The following is a 15798-nucleotide window of genomic DNA, read 5'->3' on the forward strand; positions in this document are numbered from 1 at the left end:
TCACTCCTCGCCGAGTGACTCTCTCTCTCACTCACTGACTGACTCACTGACTGACTCTTCCCGCTCTTTATGTATTCTCAACTCCACCCGCCTCCCAGCACGTTTCGTGTTCCAAGCAGGGAACCACCAAAGGTGCTCTGCTACTCTCTAAGCAAGGAGCCGCAATGTGGCTTTGCTGAACTACTGTGTTGTGTGGGATGCGAGTGTTGGAGCATGGTCAGGAGTTCCCACCTTACCTGTATGGTGGGGCACCGCACCTCAGGAGGAGGTGCAGTACCTCTGTGGCGACTGAAGCCTCAGGGGCGCCACAGTTAGGCTGGTTTCACATTAGCGCTTTTTAAGCGCACGCACGGCCGGGGGTAGCTCCGCCCCCGAGCTGGCTCTCTGCCCGGCGTGCCCGCCCCTTGCTTGTAGCGCCGCCTCCTAGCGGACAGCGGCGCCTGCGATCGGCGCACCCTATCTTTAGCATAGGGTGCGCAGATCGTGCGCAGGCCGTGCGCTAGTTGCGCTTTGACCTGCGCTGCGCACTTTTGACGGTGCGCCGTGCGCGCCAAAATCCGAAAAGTTCGATTTTGGCGCGCACGGCGCACCGTCAAAAGTGCGCAGCGCAGGTCAAAGAGCAACTAGCGCACGGCCTGCGCACGATCTGCGCACCCTATGCTAAAGATAGGGTGCGCCGATCGCAGGCGCCGCTGTCCGCTAGGAGGCGGCGCTACAAGCAAGGGGCGGGTACGCCGGGCAGAGAGCCGGCTCGGGGGCGGAGCTACCCCCGGCCGTGCGTGCGCTTAAAAAGCGCTAATGTGAAACCAGCCTTAGATGAAGAATTAAAAATATTTTTTTTCATAAATTAAATAACTATACCTAACATTAAAAATAGGTTTAATAGGTCCTTTTTTGATCACTCATTCCCTTTAACAGAAAGAATGTACTGGTGAGCCCAGTAATACTAAAATACCTGTAAGACCAAGGATGACTTAAAGGCTATGTGCTAACGTTGCAGAAATGCTGCGGAATTGTCCGCAGCATTGCTGCAGCGCCATGCCGCGGTTAAAACGCATGCGGAATTCGCATGCGTTTTCCCGCAAAACACAAGCATTTTGTAAGCGTTTTTAGCTTGCAGAATGCTAGCGCTTTTCCAAGCAATTTAAATCATCGCTTGGAAAACTGATTGACAGGTTGGTCACACTTGTCAAGCACAGTGTTTGACAAGTGTGACCAACTTTTTACTATTGATGCTGCCTATGCAACATCAATAGTAAAAGATAAAATGTTAAAAATAATAAAAAAATAAAAAATAGAGATATACTTACCCTCTGTCGGCCCCTGGAGTCCTCCCGCCTCTCAGCGACGCTGCCAGCAACTTCCATTCCCAGGGATGCATTGCGCGAATGACCTCTGATGACATAGCGGTCATGCTCCTCCAGACCCTGGGTACCTTGGGATGATTTAGCGAATCCTGCTTTGAGCAGGGGGTTGGACCAGATGGCCCAGGAGGTCCCTTCCAACTCTACGATTCTATGATTCTATGATTCTACTAGACCCTGGGTTCCATCCGCACATGAAGCGCTCACTATACACATGGTGGGCCTAGCCACATGCGTAAAGTGAGCTTTTCAATGCAATCCTATGGCGACGGAATCGCCGCAATTCCGCATAATTAATGGACAAGCTGCGGATTTTACCGCTATGCGATTCCGCAGCGGAAAAATCCGCAGCATTGGCACAGCAACTGCGGAATCCCATAGGAATGCATGGGGATGCTTTTTATTAGCATTTTTTAAGCATTTCCGTAGCGGCAAAAACGCGGCGGAAACGCTTAAAATGCGCAACGTGGGCACACAGCCAAAGAGGTTGTCCACTACTAGGATAACCCCTTTTGAAATACTTTATTCCCCAGTGTGAGATAAAAAGGCCATATACATACTTCCTGCACAGCACCGTTTCAGCAATGTCAGCTCTAGGTTCCCGAGAGCTTTTGTGGCAATATTATGCCTCATGAGCCCTGCAGCAAATCAGCGGTTGATAAACGGCTGCATTTGTCACACTTCCCTTTGATGTCAGAGGTTTATCCGAAGGAAGTGTGTGCAAAGCAGCCATTAGTGATCAATGAGTGGTAGGTGAGTGTGGCGCCTCTGAGGCTCAGTCGCCACAGAGGTACTGCACCTTCTCCTAAGGTGTAGTGCCCCACCAACTAGGTAAGTTGGGAACTCCTTTCCGCACTCCAACACCTGCACCCACCCACAGGATAGTTCAGCAATGGGCCCGATTGCGGCTCGATGCTTAGAGGATAGCAGAGCACCTATCGTGGGTCCTTGCTTCGTAACATGAGATGTGCTGGAAGGTGGGTGGAGATAGATATAAAAGAGTGGGAAGGTTTAGAATTACAGGTCAGTCTGGGGTGAGTCCCAGAGAAGGAGGTCAGTCTGACAGAAGGTCGGAGGAGAGAGGACAGTCAGTCAGGAGAGTCTGAGGACAGGTCCGGGAAAGAAGGAGTGCTGCAGCTGCCTCAGTGATCTGAGCCAGTTGGCACGGGAAAGAGAAGAGAAGGAGAGAGACGTAGAACTGCAACCTAAGCTTCCATAAGAGAGAGAAGGAACAGCGCGGAACGAAGGAGTAGGAGAACAGAGAGGAGTTGTGGGTTGGAAGAGGAACCCTGCCTATAGGTTCTCAGCGCAAGGCCGGGGCCCGGTCCCCGAGGTTGTATGGACACTTATGGTTCTGCAGCAGACACCGGTGGAGTAGTTGGCTGTAAATGTACTACTCCCATCTAAGACTTGGGACACAACAGCAACACGGATAGAGAGCTGGGATCCAGGAGGTCCCTGATCAGGCTACAGCTGTCTGTCATACAAGTAGAGTTGTTAGGAACATCTGACAGGAGGAACTTCAGAGAACTACGGTGCTGGAGCTCTTCACACTAAAGGCGCAATAGAGGAGTCGTTCAGGAAAGGTACATGTTGGCGAAGTGTTGGAGAGGAGAAGCCTAACTTGCCCGGGAGGTTGATTGAGTCTCTACCCAGGAGGAAATGGCATGGAAGCGGGCACCAGTGGTTACCAAGAACTGTGAGTAAAGCGTTGAAACTGCAAGCCCTGATGTCCTCCATTCCTTCTTGCGTCCGCCAGCACTGCTACATTCCCTGCGCCGGACACTACACCATCACGGTGTCCCCACATCTACACTGCCCTGGAACAACAGCCCTGCCTGTGGAGGGCTATACCACCAATGCTGCATCCCACCATCTGTCCCAGAGGATCTGTCTGCAGCGTCGGCTTAACATCTCCCTTGCCGAACACCACAGGTGGCGTCACGAACTATTCAATTCCATTAACCACACACCACCATTGACATTGGGCGCCCATGGCCACTGACCGGGTCACAACTGCTGTGATACTTTCCCCCGATACCGGCCCGGTACCGAGTACCCCACAGCCCTGGAACGGGGGCGACCCATGAGTATATGTTATTTTATCATACACTAGGGAATATAGCATTTCACTACTTCTGAAAACTGCCCATAGACTATAAATGTCTGGGCAGTCCACACATTACTCTGTAGTGACAATCAAAAATGTCAGTTCAGTATACGCAGCTTGCACAAAATAGTGACGTTGTGGTTATGGGGAGCCTTCTGTCAGACACAACCAGACTTCCCAGAGAGAAGATAAAATTGGCTTATTACCATGTCTACCTTCTCAATCTCTAGACCAAAATTGAAGCTAACACATGCCATAAGTTAAAGTATAATCCCAAAATAATAGTAGAAAATAAATGATACACCTAAAGTAAGCATATAATGAATTGGCTATAAGTATCTTACAACTCAAGAAAGCCTACAATAAACAGTACATAAAAAATAAAACAAAAAACAAAGGTATGAACTGGGATATAAACTGGTGTGCATGCAGCATGTAAGCGCATGTTCACACTAGCCACTGAACAGAAAAAAAAGACCGAAACATAATGATTAAATACCCTGCTGTAGATATATAAATAGCATAGAGCATGAAAATATTATATAGTAATTAGTTAACATTTTTTTTATTAAAAAAAATGACGCGGCGGGATGGTTTTCACATTGTTTTAAATCAAAAAAACATGTTAACTAAGTACTATATATTATTTTCATGCACTATGCTGTTTATTTATTTACTGCAGGGTATTTGATCATTATGTTTCTGTCTTTGTTTTTTAATAAATAGTTTTAAGTATAAATAATTGTTTATTGGTAGAAAATACAAATGAAAGTTTGAAAGTCGTGGAATCACATGTAGGGCAACATACCCAACAGGAGGGAGTAATAGTCAATATTGTTTATACTCAGTGATTAGTAATAACCATGGGGGAAGAGCCAAGTATAGGGAGATGGTATAACAGCAGTATAACTTTTATAGAAAATATGGTATACACAGCAAATTGTACGCTTCTGGAATAAGGTAAATATACCAGGCAGAGAACTCTACATAAAGAGTAGAATTAAACATGAAAGCAATGCACACTCCACAGATTCTTATTCAGTGCTAAGCAGGGATACCAACACACCACAAGCTAAGAAAAATACTCTTCCTGGGAGGCCCCAGGAAGAAACAACAGCAAAACGCGCGTCGAGGTGAGGGGAGACAGTGAGGAGTCAGCATTAGCCTGCCAGCCGAGATTACATCATGCATCACATTACCGATGCATATCACATTTTATATTACATGACATTATATTTACATAAGACGCAAGATATAATTGACACAACATAATACACAATAAAACTTGCTTCATCTTCGTCAGCCTGTCCATATCCTTTTATATGCATATAGTATTACAAAATAAGCCTTATATTTATAGATCTGTTAGTTTGTCTAATTACTTGATTAATGCAATACATTTGCCAAACCCTTTGCAATTAAATGTTATATCTATCTTGTATATTCACACTTATGTGTACTAACTAGAACATGACACTTATCAGTGTATATACTATTGTGCAATGATTCCAAGACCCTTTTTATATTCCAATATTGAGAGTAAAGATTTGATTTAGTCACATTGTGATTGTCAGGATAACTGACCACCAGGACAAAACCATTTTAGATTAATAGTGAATCTGCCATCAGATTTTTTTTCCACCTAATCTGAGAGCAGCATAATATAGAAACAGAGTTTTTGATTCCAGCGAGATGTCACTTACCGGGCTGATAAGTGCAGTTTTTATAAAATCACTGTTTTATCAGCAGGAGATTATAACAAGAGGACTAGTAAACTTGCCGCCATGTAGTCCTTCACATTCATGAGCTCTGTATAACCCCGCCCCCACCACTGATTGAAAGCTTTGCATATCAGTGATGTGGGAGGGGTTATACAGAGCTCAGCATTCAGAGAACTGCTAGATCTGCAGCAAATAAAACTGTGATTTTATCAAAACTGCAGCAAGCAGCTAAGTAAGTAACAGATCGCTAAAATCGGGGTCCCTGTTTCCACATTATGCTGCTCTCAAATGGGGTAGCAAAAACGTGGTGACAGATTCCCTTTAATTAATTAAGACTAAAGATATATATGGGCAGACTTTTATGAAGGTCACGAGAAGCAGCAATACTTAAATGGCCATTCACATAAGATTAAGTTACCATGAGGACAATCACCATTGGTGGTGTCAGCGAATCCCTAATTGGAATAAGTATTTATAGAATCTATGTCTTAGATTGCTTAAGTGGCAGCACTAAAGATATTCACGAGAGTAGTGTGCAGTCATCACTGACTGAATCATGAGGCACGAGTTTAACTTCTGTTTTGTCATCTCACCACAGGTTGCTCCATTAAATCAGCAGACATGGTGGAGAAGGATATGATGAGCCCACAAAAGCACCCATCCTTCAGGGTCCTGAAATATCACTAGCTACATTCTGACTAGTGGTTTATATCAATGAACTATTACTTTCTACTTTTAAATGGACAAATTATATGTAATTTACTTGTAATATCTTGCACATAGCATAATTAATCTAACACGGTTCATCATTCAGATCAAGATATCAATGCTGTTACCACTATCCAACCTGTACACATAGGTAGGACTTTTATCACTATGCTAGCACAAATTCAGAACTCATTGCAAGACCACAACCACTTCTATATTACATACACACTAAAAAACAATGACTATGGCAAGAAATACATTATATATTACTTCTTTACTTCGACACCCTTACATCATGTTATAAACTGACACCGGGGTAGAGCACAGTATTTATTCTGTACCTCCATGTACATTTTATTATCTGGCGAAGGTCAAAGAAATAAAAATAATCTTTTGTCATTTGTTTTCTCCTTGTCTTTTTTTTCTACTCAGTTTATAACATAAGTATTGTGTCTAGCTTCCTCCATTTTTGAAATTAGGAGTTGACTGTGGGTGCTACTATATTTTACTGTTGATGAAGTCACTTGTGGGAAGAAGGGCCCCCTCTGAGTGTTCGGGCCGGAACCAAGGGGACCGTCAGGGTATGTGCACACGGTGCGGATTCTGCTGAGGTTCCGCAGTGTTTCTGCACCTGCGGGTCCGCATCAGATTCTGCTGCGTTGTACAGTACCTTTATTTCCTATGGAAATAAAAAAAAGCTGTGCACATGCTGCGTTTTTTTCCGCGCGGATTTGCTGCGGTTTACAAACCGCAGCATGTCAATTGTTTGGTGCAGAAACGCTGCGGTTTCAAACCTTATCCATTATGAGGTGTAAAACCGCAGGGCAAAACCGCAGATAAACCGCAGGACTTTTGTCCTGCGGATTTACCTGCGGTTTTCTCTACAAAATCTGCAGACCCAAAAAACTACGTGTGCACATAGCCTCACCTAGGTTCCGGGGGAAACTGTTCCCGGGGGCAGAGTTCAGGGACGGACCGTTAAGATGGACAGATGGGCTGGGTGAGGAGCCTGTATAAAAGGAGCCGGGAGCGCTAGTCATGATGAGTCAGCAGACCGTGACAGCAGCAGCAGGAGACCGTGGGAGCGACTGAGAGCAAAAGGGACCTACCAGAGCCAGGAGAGACGTTCACCTAGGACATCAGAGGGACGGCGCCCAGACGATCGTCCGAGAGCCGCTGCCCCGCTTCAACCCGCGGCCGCTGCCGCCTCCCTCCAGCCCGTGGCTGCAGCCTGCCCGGGGTTGCTCGCGGCCGTTGCCGCCTCGCTCCAGCCCGCGGCTGCGGCCTACTCGCGGTCGTTGCCACCTCGCTCCAGCCCGCGGCTGCGGCCCGTCTCCCGCCACCCGCAGCCGCCCTGCTCTCATCCGTGGCCGCGGCAAGTCCAGTGCCGTCAGCGGCCACTACTGTCCCGCTCCAGTCTGTGGCAAGGGCTGGGCCGTTGCTCGCCGCGGATTCCCCGTCACAGCTGTTAGCTGCACAGGTGGCCTGCCAATCGCCACCCCGCATCGCTGCCGCTTACCCCAGTCCGGGGGGCTGCGGCCCATCCATCCAAGGACTCCTCCGGGGCCTGTGGTGCCCCAGTGTCACCGGAGCATCGGAACGCTCGAAGACTACGTCAACTCATCAGTAGCTGGGCCCAGCGCGGCTACGCCGAAGAACCACCGTCCAGAACGCCGAGGGACGTCAGGACAGCTAAGTTGACTATATAGTTAAGGACCCGTAGTCGGCCATACCGCGGCCCTATAGTGACCGGCTTCCGCCATGCGTAGTCGTGTTCTACTCTGTTCGTGTTTGCTTGTATTGAGCCCCTGCGAGGGCAACTCTTGTTACCCCTTTGGTTGGTCAGGCTACGACCGAGGACAGTTACCTCTAGGCCTATAAACGTTACTACTAAAAGCACTAAACCGTCTCGCACCTCGTCAAGTCTCCGAGCGCAGACGGTGGTGCGCCAAACCAGAGCGGGGCTGCGGGTGCTGCCGATAATGGGGGCCCCCCCTCCAGCATCTCTCTGGGGGCCATGCTAAGTAACTTGCCCCGGTTTTCTGGCTTCAATACACTGCTGTGGAGCTGGACAGAGCGCATGTGGTGCATCTTCCGCATGCATCCGATGACCCCCGATTTAGAGGCTGAGGTGGCCATCATTGCGCTAGATGGGGAGGCCCGGAGGTCGGTGATGTTTTTGACCCCCGGGACACCGCAACACCTTTGCCAGGGTCTTGCAGATTCTGGAAGAAACCCACGGGGATCCAACAAAGGTGGGAGAGTTGAGGACCCGGTTGTTCAGTCGGATGCAAGGGGAGGGAGAGACCATCATCCAGTATATGAACGCCCTCCAGGATCTATACACAGCCATAGAGCGGAAGGATGGAGTAGGGGTAGGGCCCATCGACATTACCCTGCGTGACCTGTTAGTGACTGGACTCCGGGACCCATTAAGCAAGCATTGTGGGAGCAGATCCGACTGAACCCATGCATAGCTTTCTCTGAGGTGGGGAGTCAGGCCCGGGTGCGAGAGCAGGAGCAGGGGATGACGGTTCCCGTGGGGAAGGCATGGAGCATGGAGGCTTCCGTAGACGTTGTCGGAGAGCCTCAGTGGATTGAGGAAGTGAGACAAAAGCTGAAGAGTATCCGGGGCGAGCTAGCCGATGTGAAGACGAGAACGGAGCCGGCGTCCGGCCGGCTTGGCTACAATCCCGGGCCCTGGGGCCCTCACAATTCTCGGGGTAGCCGGGCCTCACCGCCCCGGTGTTATGAATGTGGAGAACTGGGCCACTTCGCACGAGTGTCCGCTGCGTGAGAGATACCCACCCAGGCGGACATTAAACTAGAGGGCTCCGGGCATGGGGGATGCCGCTCGGAGACGGAAGCCACAACAAGGGGTGGTGGAAGTCCAGAAGATCTGGTCGCTAAGTGCCCAATAGTGTGGACCGAAGTTGAGGGTCGTGCTGTACGGTGCCTATTGGATACGGGGTCGCAAGTAACGACCATGCCTGCAACTTACTTTCGGCAGCATTTCCCGGAAGCGGCAAGGCCCCAGTGGGGGCCCATGATACGACTAGTAGCCGCAAACCAACTGCTGGTACCTGTCGCCAGAGTGGTGTGGCTCCAGATGACGCTGTGTGGCAAATCCCTCGGCCGCCGGGGAGTGGTCCTAACCCAAGGAGAAACTAACAACCATCATCCAGTCTTATTTGGTCGTCCATGACAGCACCACCTGAGAGAGGGGATCCGCCCTTCAGGAACAGGAAACCTACAGATACAAAAGGGCGGCACCTCTCCCATGCATCAGTTGGTTTGCTGTTCCTAGAGGACGGGACTTCCTTCAGATCGTCCATCATGGAGTCGTCGAGGGATTCCCAGACTGGCTGACCGACCCACGTAGCGGGGGGATCTCCTACCTCGGTCAAGCTTGGGGTCCCTGGAAGCGCCAAGGTGGGGCCGGGTAGGTCGCCACGGCAGTGGTTGGAGCAGGTGGAGCAGTGGGTCCGGTGGATAGCCGCCTCCAGAGTGCCAGCACCAGGAGGTATGTATGCCCCGGGCCCCTCCTGGTGCGCTCCCCCCGGGGTCCTGTCTCCCTTTCCGTCTGGGCCGGCGGTTGCGCCCGGTCGGCGGGCGCAGGGAGGCGCACGTGGGGGCTGCAAGCATGTCTGAGCCGGGGGCACCATGCCAGCTCCTTTCCGCACGCTCCCGCGGTCTCAGACGAGCGGCGGAAGTGACGCGACGGAAGGGGCGGGGCCGGGAACGCCAAAACCGGAAGTCGGGTGCCGGCCGGCTTTCCAGTGTGCACCGCGTGTGCGCGGCTGTCCGGGGTGGCGCTCGGCGCCCGAGGTGGGGAGGGGGGGCCGGAGCATGTGCGGGGAGGTCGTGGGGGGGTCCTAGGTGGGAGGTGCCGCGGCCAGAGCCCTGTTGACCCGGACACCGGGAGGCCCTATAAGACAGGAGGTGACTCTGCTGGGGTGCTTCTGAAGGCCCAGCAATGGATACGACAGAAGCCCCCATAGAGCAGCAGGACGAGGTGCAGGAGCGCCCACAGAAACAGGCCACGGTGAAGCCTCATGCGAGTGGCCAGCAGAAGAAACAGACGAATGAGCGGACAGAGCCGCAGTTCCTCCAGACTAAAGGACCCTCCTGCCTCCCTCAGTGATCCGGTACCTGCCTCATCTGCATGGGTAAGAGATCTCCGTGAATGTACCCTGATGCAGTGTTCCCTTATGTTTTTTCAGAGGGGAGGAAAGCTACGGGAAAACAGAAGCACAGGGAATGTGCCCTCTGTAGTTGCCCCTTACCAGATGGCCACCCTAAAAAGTTGTGTCAGCCATGCGTGCGACAAACGGTAGGGGTTGAAAGGGGACGTTGGCCCAGGGGTAGATTGACAGGCCCTTACACTCTCCCCCATCCATACAGGTAGCCGAAGAAACGCCGGACTTCACCACAAGCCTGAGGGAGATAATCAGGACAGAGATGAAGGCCCTATCTAAGGGGGATTCTTCTAGGAGGAGAGAAATTAGTTTCTTGGGTTCGGAGTCCTCGGCCGCCCCTAGGAACGATGACTTCTCAGATTCCCCGGCCTCCACTTCATCTTCTTCGGAGGAAGACTCTAGCTGATTCTGCTTCCCCTTAGACCAAATGGATGGGCTAGTTAAAGCTATAAGGTCCACCATGGGGGTAGCAGACGCAAAGCCAGAACTTTCGGCACAGGACATGATGTTCGGGGGTCTAGATCCCAGAAAGCGCAGGGCCTTTCCATTAAATGACAAAGTCCAGAGCCTGATAGATAGGGAATGGAAAAGACCTGAAAAAAGGGGCTCCTTGCCACCTGCCTTCAAGCGGAGGTACCCTTTTGATGACCCAGTGGTAAGCAGATGGGATTTGGCCCCTAAGCTGGATGCGGCAGTAGCCAAAGCCTCCAAAAAATCCTCCATACCTTTCGACGACATGGCCTCCTTAAAAGACCCGCTGGATAAAAAGGCAGATTCTTTTCTAAAGGGAACATGGGAGATGTCAGCAGGCGCTCTAAGACCAGCGATAGCTGCCACATGTATGGCCAGATCCATGATGGTCTGGCTGGATCAACTGGATTCCCAGCTGAAGGACGGAGCCTCAAGAGCATCCATTCGAAAAACTCTACCGAGTGCTGCTGCTTTTTTGGCTGATGCTTCGGCAGACTCTGCGAGGATGGCGGCTTGGGTTCTTCCGGACATCCCGGATCTCCTATCCCAGGACCCAGTCTTCCATCCTCAGGTGGCTGGCCTACATCTGACGGCGTGGAGCTTGAACGGACACTGCTAAAAGATAAAGGCTTCTCCCCAGACCTGATTAGCACCCTACTTAAAAGTTGGAAAACCATTACTACCAAAATTTATGTCAGAATTTGGAAGAAATTCCTTCAGAACTCTGGGATAATCGCTGGGGGTTCAGCGCTTATAAATCAAATCTTATAGTTTCTACAGAAAGGTCTGGACATGGGGCTTTCCACTAGTACCCTTAAAGTACAAGTATCAGCCTTGGGGGCCCTCTTTAGCTGCAACATCGCGGGTAATTACTGGGACAGTAGATTCATTAAGGCAGCAGGTAGATCCAGGCCAATAGTGAAGGATAGGTTCATGCCGTGGGACTTGAACCTAGTCTCACGGCTATGACATAAGCTCCATTTGAACCCATCTCATCAGCTTCCATAAAAAACCTGTCCCTCAAAGTAGCCTTCCTGGTAGCTCTAACCTCAGCTCGTAGAGTAAGCGACATCCAGGCATTATCTAGGCGTCCTCCTTATATACAGCTCAAGGACGATAGGGTAATACTCAGACCTGATCCAGCGTACTTACCTAAGGTAGTTTCTAGCTTTCACAGGACACAGGAAATAGTCCTTCCATCCTTCCTCCCTAATCCAACTAACGAGAAGGAGGCTAAACTACATACCCTAGATGTTAAGAGATGTCTCAGAATATCTCGCAGTTACCGATCCCTGGAAGAAAGATAATGCCTTGTTTGTCTCCCATCAAGGCCCTAGGAAAGGGCTTAGAGTGTCAAAAAATACACTAGCTAGGTGGATTAGAGAAGCGATTTCAATAGCATACACCTCAAAAGGCAGACCGGCACCTGGGAAGCTGAGGGCGCATGCCACCAGAGCCATGGTGACCTCGTGGGCCGAGAGATCAGAAGTCTCCATTGACCAGATATGTAAGGCGGCTACTTGGTCCTCTCCGAGCACCTTTTATAGTCATTATAGGCTAGACTTGGGTGCTTCCACAGACCTCTCTTTTGGTATAAGGGTGCTGCAGGCTGTAGTCCCTCCCTAAAGTAGTTATTACTCTCTGTAATTCTCTCAGGTGGTGCTGTCATGGATGACCGAATAAAGTCTTAGTTACTCACCGGTTAACGGTATTTTTTGGAGTCCATGACAGCACCCGTATATTCCCTCCATTTAGTTTAATTTGGGTGTGCACGTCTTCCTCTTGTATATACCCACTGGTGATAAATAATTAAGTAGTGATAGTATTGTACATAAATCATGCCATTAACCTTGGAGGTCCTCTTGTGCTCTGTAATCCAACTGATGCGTGGGAGAGGTGCCGCCCTTTTGTATCTGTAGATTTCCTGTTCCTGAAGGGCGGATCCCCTCTCTCAGGTGGTGCTGCCTAAGACTATCTTGGGCATGAACATACTACGGGAGTTCAGCAATCTACTCCTCAACGATTCCACGCAGGAGAACCTGAGCCAGTGGGGTTCTTGCACGGCCCAAGGGCAGGTCTTCCAGCGGTTGGTGCAGGAGGCACGAGTCCTCTAAGAGTGCCAGGAGGGTGAGGCGCTGGGCAAAGTCGTCGCGCCGGCGGCTCCCCCGCTCGTGCTTCCTCCAGGGCAGACGGTGGTGGCCCTGCCGATCCACGCCCCAATGCCACTGGAGGGCGTGGAGGTGCAGGTGGAACCAAGCAACTCAGCCTGCACCATGGCATACTGGTAGCCCGCTCCCTGGCCACGGTGCGGGGAGGGACCGTCCTGGTGCGTTGTGTCAACCTGGAAGACCAAGATATCACCTTGAAGCCCTGGGCCAAAATGGCCAATCTAGTGAGGCCTTTGGAGGAGATGCTGCCAGACCCCACAGTCCAGTTGAAGGTGCAGCCCGAAGATTCTTGGGCAGTAATGGTACAAACCCTACAGACTGCCGTATCCTCGACCCAGGAGAAAGGTCGAGCCATCCTGGAGAGAATGCGGGCCGAACTTTCCGGCCTGGCGCCAGCCCAACTTCTCCAGGTAGAGACACTTCTCGGACAATATTACAGTGTTTTTGCCAGTCATGAGGATGACTTCGGATGTACCATGGCCATCACGCATGGGATCCTCATGGCAGGAGCGGCCCCCATCCGGGAGCGATATCGGCAAATATCACCACAGCTATACCAGGAAGTGAAAACCCTATTAGCTCAAGTGCTTCGGAAGGGGGTCATAGGAGAACGCCAGAACCCCTGGGCGTCCCCATTGTACTGGTTCGCAAAAAAGATGGCACTCTGCGTTTTTGTGTGGATTACCGAAAGTTGAACGCCTGCACCATCAAGGACTTATATCCACTGCCTCGCATAGAAGAGTCTCTGTCCGCCTTGGGGAACGCAACGTACTTCTCGACTCTAGACCTGGCCAGTGGGTACTGACAGGTGCCAATGTCGGAGGAAGACAGAGCCAAGACGGCATTTATCCATCCCATGGGACTGTTCGAGTTTAATCGGATGCCGTTCGGGCTGGCCAACGCCCCAGGAACCTTCCAGCGATTGATGGAGCGGTGTCTAGGAGATCTCAACTTTGAAGCCACGTTTATATACCTGGACGATATCATCATCTATCCGCCACGTTCGAGGACCACCTGCGAGGGTTGGGGAAGGTGCTCGGCCGGCTGCAGAAGTACGGGTTGAAGGTAAAGCTCCAGAAATGCCACCTGTTCCGCACCCAGATCGAGTATCTGGGGCATACCGTCTCGGCGGAGGGTGTCAGACCATCCCTGGAAAAGGTTGCTGCCATCCAGGGGTGGCCTACCCCCGAGACGGTGAAGGATGTGCGGGCCTTCTTGGGGTTGGCCGGCTACTACCGGCGGTTCGTGAAGAATTTTGCACGCCGAGCCTGAGCCCTGCAGGACCTGCTGAAGTGGACTCTTGCCGGGGCGAATGGACGGAAGGTCCAGTGGCAACAACCGCAAGAGGTTGCGTTTCAAGATCTCAAAGCTGCACTCTCGGAAGCCCCTGTATTGGCACATGCGGATTTCTCGAAACCGTTCATCCTGCATACCGACGGGAGCCTCCAGGGACTAGGAGCTGTGTTGTCACAGGTGCAGGACGGCTGAGAGAAAGTGATCGCCTATGGTAGCCGGTCGCTGCATGAATCCGAACGCAACCCGGACAATTACAGCTCCTTTAAGCTCAAGCTCCTCGCGGTAGTGTGGGCAATGACGGAGCGGTTTGCAGAGTATCTGGCTGGCTCCGAGGTGGTGGTGCGGACTGACAACAACCCACTAGCTCATTTGGAGAATGCCAAACTGGGGGCCCTGGAGCAGCGGTGGGTGGCTCGGATGGCCAAATTCAACTACAAGATCATCTACAAAAGAGGGGCTGAAAATGTGCACGCTGACGTAATCTCCAGAACTCCAGAATCCGACACATCACCCCAGGGAGGAATCGAGACGACGAATTAGGAGAAGAGACGCCGTTGGCCCTCACCACTGCCGCACTTACAGCCAACGCACAAGATGCGCCTCATCTGGGACCCTTTAGGGGAATGCTGGAACAACCCCGCGACAAGTGGATCCAGCACCAACAGGAAGATGGAGAAATTGGACTCCTGCGCCGATGGGTGGCCACCGGCAAATTGCCCACTGGCTCACAGAGACAGACTTTGACCCAGGATATATTGCTGATGTTGCGCCAGTGGGAGAAACTAGTCACCAAAAAGGGACTTTTATATCGAAAAGCCGTGTCACGAACAACGTCTGCTACAATATGGCAGGTGATCGTGCCCGGAACCCATCTTAGCCAACTGGCTCGGGAAGCCCACGAAAAGGGGGCTCACTTTGGTGCTCAAAAGACTTTGCAATGGTTGCAGCAGATAGTGTACCATCCACGCTTGCACGCTGCTGTGGAATAAGTTTGCTGAACCTGCCGCCCATGTGAGCTCGTTAAGCCTCCCGCGCAACGAGCCTCGATGCAGAAAATTGTAACATCAGCTCCCCTCGAGCTCCTCACGGTGGACTATCTGACCATAGGTCCTGCCTACCAGGGGTAAGAACATTGTCTCGTTATGGTCGATCATTTCACCAAGTTCGCCGTGGTCACCCCCACCCGAGACCAGACAGCGGAGTTGGCTGCCTATGCGATTTGTAAAAACTTTATCCAAGTGTACGGCTGCCCGCAACGAATACATTCGGACCAAGGAGTGTGCTTCCTATGAAGAGTCATGGAAGAACTACATCATCTCTACGGTATCGATAAGTCTCGGACTACACCATACCACCTGCAGGGAAACGGAGCCTGCGAACGATTCAATCGGACACTAATCCAAATGCTGCATACCCTGGAGAGCGACCAAAAGGCCTACTGGCCTGAATACGTCCCTGAGCTGGTGTGGGTGTACAATAACCGGGTGCACCGGGTGACTGGTTACACCCCCTACGCATTGCTGTTTGGACGGGAAGGCAAAGGAATCACGGAAGTGGAGTTAAACCCGGAGGAACCCCAACCCTGGACCGGAGTATCCTCGTGGGTCCACCACCTCCACTGTATTGTCCATACAAAACTCCGGGATCTAGAACACCCGGGGGGAGCGCTGCCCCCACCAATTGACTTTCAGACTGGGGATTGGGTACTCATACTAGATCAACGCCCCCAAAACAAGTAAGAACCACGGTGGGAGGAGAACC

The 15798-nt window shown here is 51.3% G+C and overlaps 1 protein-coding gene across 2 annotated transcripts in view; it reads left to right on the top strand.

The window, feature by feature from the left end:
• LOC141087607 (uncharacterized protein C3orf20-like) overlaps window positions 1-6306 on the top strand; it is a 79128-nt gene extending 72822 nt beyond the window's left edge. For both annotated transcript variants that reach the window (XM_073573209.1, XM_073573210.1), the window contains one exon: window positions 5794-6306. The gene's annotated coding sequence lies outside the window, so the exon portion shown is untranslated. The remainder of the gene's footprint in view (window positions 1-5793) is intronic.
• The last annotated feature ends 9492 nt before the right edge of the window (window positions 6307-15798 follow it).

Source organism: Dendrobates tinctorius, unplaced genomic scaffold (genome assembly GCF_039654945.1).
Source record: "Dendrobates tinctorius isolate UK_male_01 unplaced genomic scaffold, ASM3965494v1 ptg000035l, whole genome shotgun sequence".
Lineage (NCBI taxonomy): Eukaryota > Metazoa > Chordata > Amphibia > Anura > Dendrobatidae > Dendrobates > Dendrobates tinctorius.